This window comes from Lathamus discolor, chromosome 1 (genome assembly GCF_037157495.1).
Source record: "Lathamus discolor isolate bLatDis1 chromosome 1, bLatDis1.hap1, whole genome shotgun sequence".
Classification (NCBI taxonomy): domain Eukaryota; kingdom Metazoa; phylum Chordata; class Aves; order Psittaciformes; family Psittacidae; genus Lathamus; species Lathamus discolor.
The window spans coordinates 59740792-59753639 of record NC_088884.1 but is presented as its reverse complement, the minus strand read 5'-3'; positions in this window follow the sequence as shown (position 1 = coordinate 59753639).

Below are 12848 nucleotides of genomic sequence, written 5' to 3'. Positions count from 1 at the left end.
TCTGATCTTGCACAGCCTGACAATTCTTTCTTGCTGTTTATGGCTTTATTCCTCCTCCACTCTCTGGTATTGCAGGTGGCAATTGTGGGAGAAATTGTCAGGCTTTTTTTTCCACTTTTGTTACTGTCCAGCTTGTGAAACCTGTCAGAGATTGCTGCTGAATAAGGAAATGGAGTTTGTCCACTGGGATTTGAACTTCATGTCGGAACTGCACAACTTAGGTTTTGCTTTCCTTTTGACACGTATATTCCCTATTAGCTCCTATAAAGGGCAGAAGACATTTATACCCTCTTTAGAGAAAGACTAGCATTACCCAGGAACTTCTTTCTTGCTACTTAATATATCACTTCTTTATGTCATAAGACCAAAGCTGTGATTTCACTACCATATAGAAATAAGAAAGTTGAAAACATGCAAAGCTTTTTTCCTATCTGTAGATAAGTACTTTTGCTGTAAAATCCTAAATATGGCATTTACAACAGAAACCTAATAGAGCTAAAAAAATTTACAAGATTATCTAGTTCATCCCTCTGCTAATGGTGCAGCGCACAAGACCTTGCTTGACACTGTAAATCAGAAAAGCAAACAAAGCACAAGAGACGAATTTTACCCAGAGCTAGAAAGCTTTTTTTAAAAAATTATATTTTTTTTTGTCCTTCTCAAACCAGAGAACAAACTGTTTCCTTGATCCTGTTTGGAGACACTGGATTCAAATGTCACTCTCAAGGCACTTTATTTTTCCTCTCCCTAGTATGACATCTGCATGTCATCTCCCTGCTGAGCCTCATTGACCCACAGGGAAAACTGCTTTGACCTCATTCATGATCTCAAAGCATGCCAACATTTTTCCCTGATACAAAGACATAATCTCCGCACAGACTTTTCAGGAAAGGAATATGCAGACAGGGGTGTCACTGCGTCATCTCTTGCCGGAAAAATACCTTTGCTGAGGTGGAAACCTATAACAGATCACTAACAACTCAACATTTTCCCCTGAATATGTTTACATCTTTAGCAGAGATACACTTTTTAAAGGGTAAGTGCTTGTGCACACTTGAGTGAATAGTGGTAATCAGCAAGAAGTAAAAACTGTAAGGCAACATACTGAACATGTTTGCAGAACTGTTTTACTTTCAGTTGTGTGTGATGACTCTGTCCACCATAGGTAAGTACAGGCCTTCAAAGATCTGTGGGAGCCTGGAAGAGGGGTATGTGTGTATATGTTCACATGGGTGGGTGGGGGGGAATAGAGAGATGGGAAGAGCACACATACATCTCTGGTGAAACAGAAGCTAAATTTGTCATTCAGGACGTAGGTAAGGCTCCCGTTAAATGTATATCACCATAGCTTTTACGCTTGTAACTGCTCAGAACAAAGAGCTTTTTCCAATTCCTCTTATCAACTGCCAAAATACAGAACCCTCCAAGACATACCCTCCCCCCTTATTTTGTTTGTCTAAAAATACAACCATGATCATCTGGGATGTAGCTGCAAAGCATAAATTAATGATTTCCATAGCATCAAAGACCAAGACACATACAACAGAAGGACGACCTGTGTGTACCCGTTAGAGGCAGCTGCTGCTCCAGCCTGTTCTAATGGCTAGGTTGGAACAGGCATCAGCAGCTAGTGTGGACATGTCTGTAAGCGGTGATTTTTAACAGGTGAAGGATGCATGGCTTAAAAGGCAGATCAGACCAATGCAGAAAAGAAGAGCAAATTTCTGGGAGCCGGGAGCCAAAGAAAGAAACTTTGGGTTCTCTTTCTGTAATAAATTCAGCTTGTCTGGCTACAGAGCTCTAGTCTGCAGTATTACTTGCACAATGGTGTAATCACATTCTGCTATTACAGGTTCAGTATAGATTTTGCATATTGATTACATATTATTACTCAGTGCTTTTTTCCCCATCACACTTAGGTAGTGTGGAGAGGACTATAAAGCTGCAACATTCTAAAGGTGAAGGCTTTTCACACTGCTCCTTCATCTCTAAAGATGAAACTTTTAATCATAATTTCTGACCTTCACTCACCACATATATTATCAGTGAGCACCATATCATTACTTCCATAATTTCTTTTAGTTTTACTAATGCCATCTCTCTCACTGAGCCCTGCCTCCAATACAACAGATATTTTCCAATATTTAAAATAGATAATTTCTATGCAGTGCACAAATATTGACCCACTTGGATGACATGCTGCTTCTTCCCAATCAGGAATCACTGAATGAACTGGCTAGAGGGTTTCCCCATGAGTGTACTTCAACTGAAATCCTTTTTGTCTAGAGCTGCAAACATGTAAAAATAAACTGTGCAAGGTATGACTCCTTAGGTCCCCATGGTTTTTCTCTTTTTCCCAGTTTCCTTTGAAGTAACCTCCCATTAAATATCTTCATTCTACTGTTTTCAGGAATTCCCCATACATTTACTTTCTAATCTTCCTTATGCTAGACTGCTTATGTAACACTCACTTTCTTTTTCTGAAGGGGAAAAGGGAACACCTAAATGCCTTGAAAGAAGCTTGTTTAATGCCATTTATACCCATCCTTCCAAATCCTTATTTAAAAACAAGCTTAGACCAAATTAGACTGAAAGAGAAATCAAAGAAGCATTTTAAACTCCTCTGATTTCAATGATCAGACTAAATGTGGGATGTTGCTGGAGTGAGTTAAAAAAGTAAGATCTAATGAGACAGGTCAAAATGCAATCAGGGGAAACTGAGGGAAAGTGTCCTGGGTTTACCAGGAGCCGTTTTTCTCCTTCTTAGTAACTGGTGCAAGCGCTGTGTTTTGACTTCCAGCCTGGGCAGAGAGCTGATAACACCGATTGGTTTTAATTGTTGCTAAGTAATGTTTATTCTGGCCAAGGACTCTGTGAGTCTCATGCTCTGCTGGGGACGAGGGGAGGCCGGGAGGAAGCAGAGACAGGACACCTGACCCAAGCTAGCCAAAGAGGTATTCCATACCACAGCACGTCATGCCCAGGGAGGTAACTGGGAGTTACCCAGAAGGGCACACTCTCTCTTCGGGGGGGTCGAACTCGTTCGGCGGTGGTATCGTATTCTCTTGTTATTTTCTCTTATCAATATTATCATTGGCGGTAGGAGCAGTGATTTGTGTTACACCTTAGTTACTGGGCTGTTCTTATCTCAACCCATGGGAGTTGCATTCTCCTGATTCTCCTCCCCATCCCTCCGGGATTGGGGAGGATTGGGGGGCGGGGGGTGAGTGGATGAGCTCTGTGGATCAGTTTAAACCACGACAGAAAGAAATGGCAGAACCAAAGAAAAATAAAAGGAATGTGTTGGGCTGAAAGGGAGGTGGGGACGGATGGAAAGCTAAGATGACTGTCGTGGTATAAGGGAGAAAATCTCAAAGTTCAGAAACATGTTTAAACATTTTTGGGCTTGCTGAAACCTAAACATCCAAACCTACTGAGCTAAGTATTCTAATAGAAGACATATCTCCTGAGTAATTGTAAGTGACACGTGGAGAAAACGTGACTTTTAAAGTAATAGCTCTTGCAAACCATCAAATCTTTGCTTTATTAAAAGCAAAAAGGGGAAAAAGAAAAGGAGCACTGCTGGAGATGGCATTTAAACATCATGAGCCTCATGGATGAGTAATGCGTATATTCAAGAGCTGGTGCTGAATACAGTACAAAGGCTATTTCACACTTCCATGACCTTTTTGCTGAGGGAGCTGCTATGTTACTTCTCAATAATGAGATTTCTTTAGTACTTAGAAATTCAGATGGAATTGGGAAAGCCACGAGAGCCCTAATGCAAGGCGTTTTTACTAAAAGAATTATCCTTGCATTTTGTAAGTGGAGGGTCAATATTAAATTAGCTTTTTCATTGAAAGAATGGTGCTGTTTCTTTGCAGCAAGCTATCACTTCATGTCACACAAATCAATATCTTGCCATCAAGAAAGCCCCTAATAACTATAAAAGCAGCTCAAAAAATTCCCAAATGATCTTTGGTTGGTTTACCTTTCCAGCAAATAAGTGAAAGAAATGCACCAAGAAGTACCAAATGTTCCAAGAAGTAAACCACAATCAAATGGGAACATTGACTTCATTTCTGGCTCTGCAACTTCAGCCTAAACACAAAACAACAAGCCGCCTGAAAAGTATGAAATTATGTTGGTGGCTCCCATTGAACACATCCTGACTTCAGAAAATGCCAGCAGATACTCCCTGGTGCTTTTGTTGGGAACCTCAGTAGGGATGGTCTCTTCTGTCTCTCTGCTTGAGTTTGAAGCATGCAGGCAAAGTTAAATGAATAAATGTGCATTGTGTCTGCACATACATTACCTTATTTTGCTGGTATCTCTGTTGTATACTGGCCGCAAAAAACAAAGCTATATAAAGACATTAGTGAAAACAACACCTATTACTGCATGATTTTGAGTTCATTTGCTGTAGAGAATTTACAATTAACCAGCATGGAGCTGCGCTTAGGCTAACCAACTGTGCTGAAGGCACAGCTATGCAGAACTGGGAGGGCACAGGGACTCCCCTGTCCCTGGTTCCCTGGTACATACTGCAACAACACCTCCTCATGGTACAGTGCAGAGCCACATATCAGTACCACAATCTGTGAATAAGGCACTCTGGCTACTTTTTGGCTGTGTCATGTCACAGTTAAAAAGACCTAAAGAATGGCAAGATCGGGCTGCCTCCACCTGTGGAACTTGGGCAGTCATTGCTAGCTGAGGGAATTTTTCTAGTAAGTGTGTGCTCTTTGAGACAAGGCTAATTAGTCTGAGTACTATGTTAATTCATAGTGCTGCTCTGAGATCTGAATTTGCACTTACACCCAGCCTGGGATGTGAGCACACATCCTAATTCAGGAACTTTCAAGGTGAATAAAGGAACTGATTTAAAACTAGTTCATATCTATGCATTTGGCAAAGGTAGATATATCCGCCTGCACTGAGAAAATATTGAACTCTCAGATTTCTGCTGATTGCTGATATTATTCAGGACTTCGCGCTTGCCTATGTTGGATTACAGCTCCCCAGTAACCAGCTGAAAAAAAAAAATCATGCAAAGGCCTTCCATTTCTAAAGAAACAATCTCAGATCAAAGTGGTAGACATAAAAATTCTACAGAATTATCATCCAGAAAATATTGCCCAGCAGAAGAAAGTAACTCTCTTTAGCAAGTTTAAGCTACAGATTCTATGTCTGGTTTCCTGTCATATGACCTTTGTCAGCTTCAAAATATTTCTGCCAAGGAAAACCTTCAAAGCTGACATCTTCACGAATCTCAGAGGAGAAAGAGATCTGAAAACGCCCTGAGTCTTGTGCCATTTTCTCCCTGGACATTGATCCAGCACAGTTTTTGAGTAATCTCATGAATCTTCTTTCATTTGATCCTTCCACTGGTGAAAGGCTTTGTCTTTCAGGTACTGCTGATTGAAACAATGTAAATGAGCAGTAAAGGCAAACTTGGAATATCAGCCATCTGGCAGCAATGGTGGGGTTAGAAACTCCATACAAAAAGTGAAACAATATAGACTACAAATCACATAACAGGGTTCAGTTCAGAGACCACTGGATACCTCACTCATCACTAACTCATGGAGAGAGTGATTTTTAGCTCTGCCTTGTACAGTATCCCTTCTTCTAAATTTCTGCTTTAAAGTTCTAAACACCATCTGGGGAGATAGATGTGACCAGTAATCTATAGGAAAAATACCTGACTAATAATAATGCTCAAATAATTGTTTCAGAACACACACAAAAATGCAAGTATAGAGAGGAACAAAGACTAAGTTGTATCAGTGAGGTATAGACTAGATGGAACAGCTGAAGCCATGAAATTTTATGTTTCATTCCAAAATCTTTGTGTGTGAGGAGCTGTGAATTATCATTCCTTTCCCTCTTTGTATCTTACAGCATTTTAGAAATGCTGCTGCTACAGTGCTGTGACCAAAGCAAAGAAGGGCATGTCTGAAACTCCTAAATGCTGTGTTCTTTCCTAAGTGAAATACTCAGTGCCAGCACCTCTCACTCACATGCCTTTTTTCAGCCCCATGAAATATTTAACAGTGAAATAAAAATGATGCTTTTGCTTGACCAGTCCACCTCGCATTTTTCTCTTCATCATACTGCTACGTTCCTTTTGAGAGATAGGGCAACTCCCTTTACATACACCTTGATTATGTCAAAGGAACTGCATTCAGATACATTACAGCGCTGCTTTAAACCCCAAGACCAGACATGATGTCTTAAAGAATGTATTTGCTTTATCTCATGCAATGGTGTCAGTATTCAAAGAGCATCTGTTCAGCTTTAATTTTCAATATTTGGTGCAAGCCTTTTTCACTGAAAAGGAATTCAGACTTTGTTCTGAAGACAGAAATATTCATTTTTTTCCTAAGTATATGGATATTCTTTATTACATGTATTTTGGTATTCACAAATGTTTGTTGATTTTTACAAAACACCTGTGACATAAGAAAATATGACTGGTTTTGATTTTTAAATGAAGAAAAAGAAAACACAGATAGTTAAAGTAAAAATACACCTGCGCAGGTGCCCAGACCAAACCTGTGAGCTGAAAAATTCCCTTATTGTGTTCCGCTCTCCCTGCTACCAGTAAATAACTGATCATGACAGTTTGCGGGTGCATCAAAACTCTTCAAGTAAAATCCATGACTCTCACTGTCATGGGTTTGACACATTACACAAGTAAAGAATGCCCAAATGCTGAGAAAGAGCCTTTATCATTATGGCAATGTTTCAGAAAAGAAGCATTCTTGTAAAAAGTCCTTCATCAACAATCTGAGGACCAGATAGATCATGGTTACAACACGATCGAAAGCTGTAGTGAGTACTAATGTGGGTATCCAGACTGAGCCTTCCTGCAGACATGCAGCTGTGCAGGTCTCTGGCTGCAGCGAATGCCTGAGCCTGGCACTTGTATTGGAGGGAGCCAGTGATACTGCTTGTGTTCGCTGTGAGGAAATAAATGACCTGCTCAGGCAGGTGGCTGAACTGAGGGAGGAGGTAGAAAGGTTGAGAGCCATTAGAGAGTGTGAAAGTGAAATAGATTGGTGGAACCACACCCTAAGGCAAGGGCAGAGGGAAGTGGTTCAACAAGATATGGATCCCCTTCCCTCCTACCATCAGACAGAAGGAGAGAGCTTAATGGACAAGGATGGATGGAGGGAGGTTCCTCCTCGGAGAGGTAAGCGAAAACCCTCACAATCCCTTCCTCCCTCCCAGTTGCCCTTGAATAACAGGTACGAGGTCTTGGAAATTCAGGGCCAGGTGAATGGAGATGGTGAGGCAAATCTATCTAGTGAGTCACCCAGGGCTAGTCACTCACCCACATACCTCAGAACTTCTCCAACCAAGAAGAAAAGAAGAGTAATTGTGGTGGGTGACTCCCTTCTGAGGGGAACAGAAGGGCCCATTTGTCGACCGGATCCACCACACAGGGAGGTCTGCTGCCTGCCTGGGGCTCGGATTAGAGATGTTAAAAAGAAGCTCTCTGAACTGGTGCAGCCGTCTGACTACTACCCACTGCTGGTTTTTCAGGTTGGCAGTGACGAAATTATTACGAGGAACATAAGGGCAATGAAGAGAGACTACAGGGCCCTGGGACGGCTGGTTAAAGGGTCTGGAGCGCAAGTGGTGTTTGCCACCATACCTGTTGCAAGCGAGGGTGAAGGGATATATAAGAAGACTCTGCAGGTAAATGTATGGCTACGTGACTGGTGCCAAAGGCAGGGGTTTGGGTTTTTCAGTCACGGGCTGCTGTATGGGACACCTGGTTTGCTGGTGACAGGCGGGATACACCAGTCCCAGAGAAGAAAAAGGGTTTTGGGGCAGGAGTTAGCAGGGCTTATTGACAGGGCTTTAAACTAGTTATGAAGGGGGGAGGGGATTTAACTGGGCCTGTTGGGGACAAGCCCAAGAGGAACATGCTAGGGATTGAAGGATGGCGGGCTAAGGAGGACTATCAATCTCTTGTTTCACTTGTGGGAAAGGATAGGTTTTTAGACCCTGTCCCGCAGGGGAAAAAGGGTACTAGGACTGGCTCCCTGAAATGCCTGTACACCAATGCACGCAGCATGGGGAATAAACAGGAGGAGTTAGAAGTCTGTGTGCGGGCTAAAGGTTATGATCTAGTGGCGATTACAGAGACATGGTGGGACAGTTCACATGACTGGAATGTGGTCATGGATGGCTATGTCCTTTTTAGGAAAGATAGGTCGGCAAAGCGAGGTGGTGGAGTTGCTCTTTACGTGAGAGAGCAACTAGAATGTATTGAGTTCTGTCCGGGGTCGGATGAGGAGCAAGTGGAATGTCTGTGGGTACGAATCAAGGGGCTGACTGGCACGGGTGATACAGTTGTGGGGGTCTATTACAGACCTCCTGATCAGGACGAAGGAGTTGATGAGGCTTTCTACAGGCAACTGGAAGTAGCCTCGCGACTACATGCCTTAGTCGTCGTGGGGGACTTTAACTACCCCGATATTTGCTGGAAGACTCACACAGCCAGTCATTCACAGTCTAGGAGGTTCCTTGAGTGCATTGATGATAATTTCTTAATGCAAATGGTGGACGTACCAACTAGGGGAGCAGCGCTGCTAGATTTAGTACTCGCCAACAAGGAGGGTTTGGTCGAAGTGGTGACGGTCAATGGCAGCCTTGGCTGCAGTGACCATGAGATGGTGGAGTTTAGGATCCTGTGTGGGAGGAATAGAATACCTAGCAAAGCCACAGTTCTGGATTTCCGAAGGGCCAACTTTGGCCTCTTCAGTCAACTGCTAAGGGAAGTCTCATGGGAAAGTGTACTAGGCGGTAAAGGGGCTCAAGATAGTTGGTTAGCATTCAAGGACCGCTTCTTCCAAGCTCAGGATCAGAGCGTCCCAATGAGTAGGAAGTCAAGTAAGGGATCTAGGAGACCGGCGTGGTTAAACAAGGAGCTGCTGGGCAAACTCAAGTGGAAAAGGAGAATCTATGGATTATGGAAGGAGGGGCTGGCCGCTTGGGAGGAATATAGGACAGTTGTTAGAGGATGTAGGGAGGCAATTAGGACAGCTAAGGCCTCCTTGGAACTCAATCTTGCTAGTCGGGTTAAAGACAATAGAAAGGGCTTCTTCAAATACATAGCAAATAAAACTAAAACAAGAGGCAATATAGGCCCACTGCTGAACGAAGTGGGTACCCTGGAGACAGAGGATATAAAGAAGGCAGAGGTGCTGAATGCCTTCTTTGCCTCTGTCTTTACTCCTGCAGACTCTCCCCGAGGGCCCCGGATTTCTACAGCCCCAGAAGGAGTCAGGACAAAGGAGGAGTTTGCTTTGGTAGATGAGGATTGGGTTAGGGATCAGCTATGCAAACTGGACATCTGTAAATCGATGGGTCCGGATGGAATGCACCCACGGGTGCTGAGGGAGCTGGCGGAGGTCATTGCTAGGCCACTTTCCATCATCTTTGGTAAGTCGTGGGAAACGGGCGAGGTGCCTGAGGATTGGCGGATGGCAAAGGTCACACCAATCTATAAGAAGGGCAAGAAGGAGGACTCGGGTAATTATAGACCGGTCAGCCTTACCTCCATCCCTGGAAAGGTGATGAAACAACTTATTCTTGACTCCATCACTAGGCATATCAAGGATGAGGGGGTCATTAAGAACAGCCAACATGGTTTTATGAGGGGGAAGTCATGTATGACCAACCTTATAGCCTTCTATGAGGAAGTGACTAGGTGGAGGGATGATGGTAGAGCGGTAGATGTAGTTTTTCTTGATTTCAGTAAGGCATTTGATACTGTCTCCCACAGCATCCTCATAGATAAGCTAAGGAAGTGTGGGCTTGACGATCAAGTAGTGAGGTGGATCGAGAACTGGTTGAAAGGAAGAAGGCAGAGAGTTGTGGTCAATGGCGCAGAATCTAGCTGGAGGTCTGTGACTAGTGGAGTTCCTCAGGGGTCGGTGCTGGGACCGGTGCTGTTTAATATTTTCATCAATGACCTGGATGAGGGAACTGAGTGCACCCTCAGCAAGTTTGCTGATGACACAAAACTGGGAGGAGTGGCTGACACACCAGAGGACTGTGCTGCCATTCAGCGAGACCTGGACAGGCTGGAGAGTTGGGCGGGGAGAAACTTGATGAAATTTAACAAGGGCAAGTGTAGAGTCTTGCATCTGGGGAAGAACAACCCCATGTACCAGTACAGGTTGGGGGTTGACCTGCTGGAAAGTAGTGAACGAGAAAGGGACCTGGGGGTCCTGGTGGATAGGAGGATGACCATGAGCCAGCAATGTGCTCTTGTGGCCAAGAAGGCAAATGGCATCTTAGGGTGCATTAGAAAGGGAGTGGTTAGTAGGTCAGTAGAGGTTCTCCTCCCCCTCTACTCAGCCTTGGTGAGGCCGCATCTGGAATATTGCGTCCAGTTCTGGGCCCCTCTGTTCAAGAAGGACAGGGAATTGCTTGAAGGAGTCCAGCTCAGAGCCACAAAGATGATTAAGGGAGTGGAACATCTCCCTTATGAGGAGAGGCTGAGGGAGCTGGGTCTCTTTAGCTTGGAGAAGAGGAGACTGAGGGGTGACCTCATCAATGTTTACAAATATGTAAAGGGTAGGTGTCAGGATGATGGAGCTAGGCTTTTTTCAGTGATATCCAGTGATAGGACAAGGGGCAATGGGTGTAAACTGGAGCATAGGAAGTTCCACGTTAACATCAGGAAGAACTTCTTTACTGTAAGAGTGACAGAGCACTGGAACAGGTTGCCCAGGGGGGTTGTGGAGTCTCCTACACTGGAGATATTCAAGGCCCGCCTGGACAAGTTCCTGTGTGATGTACTGTAGGTTACCCTGCTCTTGCAGGGGGGTTGGACTAGATGATCTTTTTAGGTCCCTTCCAACCCTTGGGATTCTGTGATTCTGTGATTTGACACAGTGCAACCATTTGTGGTTTAAGCCTAGCTGGCAACTCAGTACCATGCAGCCACTTGTTCATCTCCCACCCCCACTCCTTCCCAAAACTCCCCTCAATGGGATGTGGAGGAGAACTGGAAAAAAGTTAAACCTGTGGGTTGAGAGAAGAACAGTGTATAACTGAAATAAAGTACAATATGATCATAATAGCAATTGCAATGTAATGAAAAGAGAGACAAAAAGAGAAGGAGGAATAAAACCCAAGAAAAAAACAGGTGATGCACAACATAATTTCTCACCACCCGCTGACCAAAACACTGCCCGACCAGAGCAGCAATCTGACCCTCCAGGTAATTCCCCACAGTTTATATACTGGGCATGACGTGCTCTGGTATGGAATACCCCTGTGGCTAGTTTGGGTCAGGTGTCCTGCCTCTGCTTCTTCCTAGCTTCTTGTGCCCCTCCTCACTGGCAGAGCATGAGAGACTGAAGAGTCCTTGATCAGTGTAAGTGCTACTTAGCAACAACTAAAGCATCAGTGTGTTTTCAGCATTGTTCTTAGACTAAAGCCAAAACACAGCACTGCACCAGCTACTAGGAAGAAAGATAACTATCTCAGCTGAAACCAGGACAGACCCACTGGCCAAAGCTGAAGTAAAAAGATGAGAAAAAATGGTCTTTTAAAAAAAACACACAGAAAAAATGTTCAAGGCAAAGGTAAAGGTGATAAAGCAACATGCAGGTTCAGACATGAAATTTTGGTGTATTCAGTGGGATAAAAGATGCCTGTCTCAAACATGCTCATGTCATCCAGGCATGATTCAATCACTGCCACCTGAGCACTGGCATAGCAAGAAACTGGGCATCTGCAGAGACCTCTAACAACACTTCCACCGCCCTTTATTCATGCCTTACTTCACTTTTTTTTTTTCCATTTTCAGAAATCTTGATACTTTGCATAGCAACTTTAAACCTACATCCAGATATTATTCTCCTGTGATTTGAAGGTGTTCCAAACAAAGAATGAAATCACAGTGCTGGTGGAGTCAGTAGAAATCTTTAAATTTCATTTCAGACAGGATTTTATGTCATTGTCTGGGGCTGGCCTTGGCAAACTCCACACATGAACAGCAAATTAATAGATTACACCTCCCTGAACAACACAGAAATTAAATGCAGATGGTAAAAGGAAGTTCAGTTAGGCATGGGAGGATGAAAAAGTTTTCTTTAAATAATCTCCTCATTGGAAAACAAAGGTAAATAAATCTATGGTCCTGTCATATTAATTTTCCATCTATTTGGAAGGTTTTGCTTTAACTCAAAATATATTAAGTTCAAATATACAGATATTTTCCAGCTTTTATTCCACTGCCATGATATTTTCACTTCTAATTAATTTAAATTTACTGTGTTTTTTCTGGACTTGCAAATAATCTAGTTAGGGAAACACAAACAATCCCAGTGACATATATAACTTGGCAACCATCATAATTTCTAAAGTTGAACTGTTCACAATGAATTACTCACAAGACATTCACATGGAAAACTTGTTTTGAAGAAATATACAAATCATTTCAGACATTCAATCCCAACACTTCTTAATCAACTCCTAACGGAAGCAGACACAATTAGACTAATTGTTCATTCTAAATTATTCACTCAGCTCTATACTTGCTAATCTAGTGTCAATTGATGTTTATGTGTGAAAGAAGGAAGAAATTGTACTTTGTAGACTTTGTAGCTTCAGACACGGTATGCGGTTTGTTGTGATTTATGACAGCTTCACATCAGCAGTTGCCTGAACTATAAGTTGAGCTGAATCCCCATTCATAGTCCCCGATGCCTGGAAGGGATAGACCTATGACATGCTGACAGAAATTCAAGATCCCAAACACATTATAGCCAAATAAAATGTGCATTACACAGTAACTTAAAGGATAAATTGGCTTC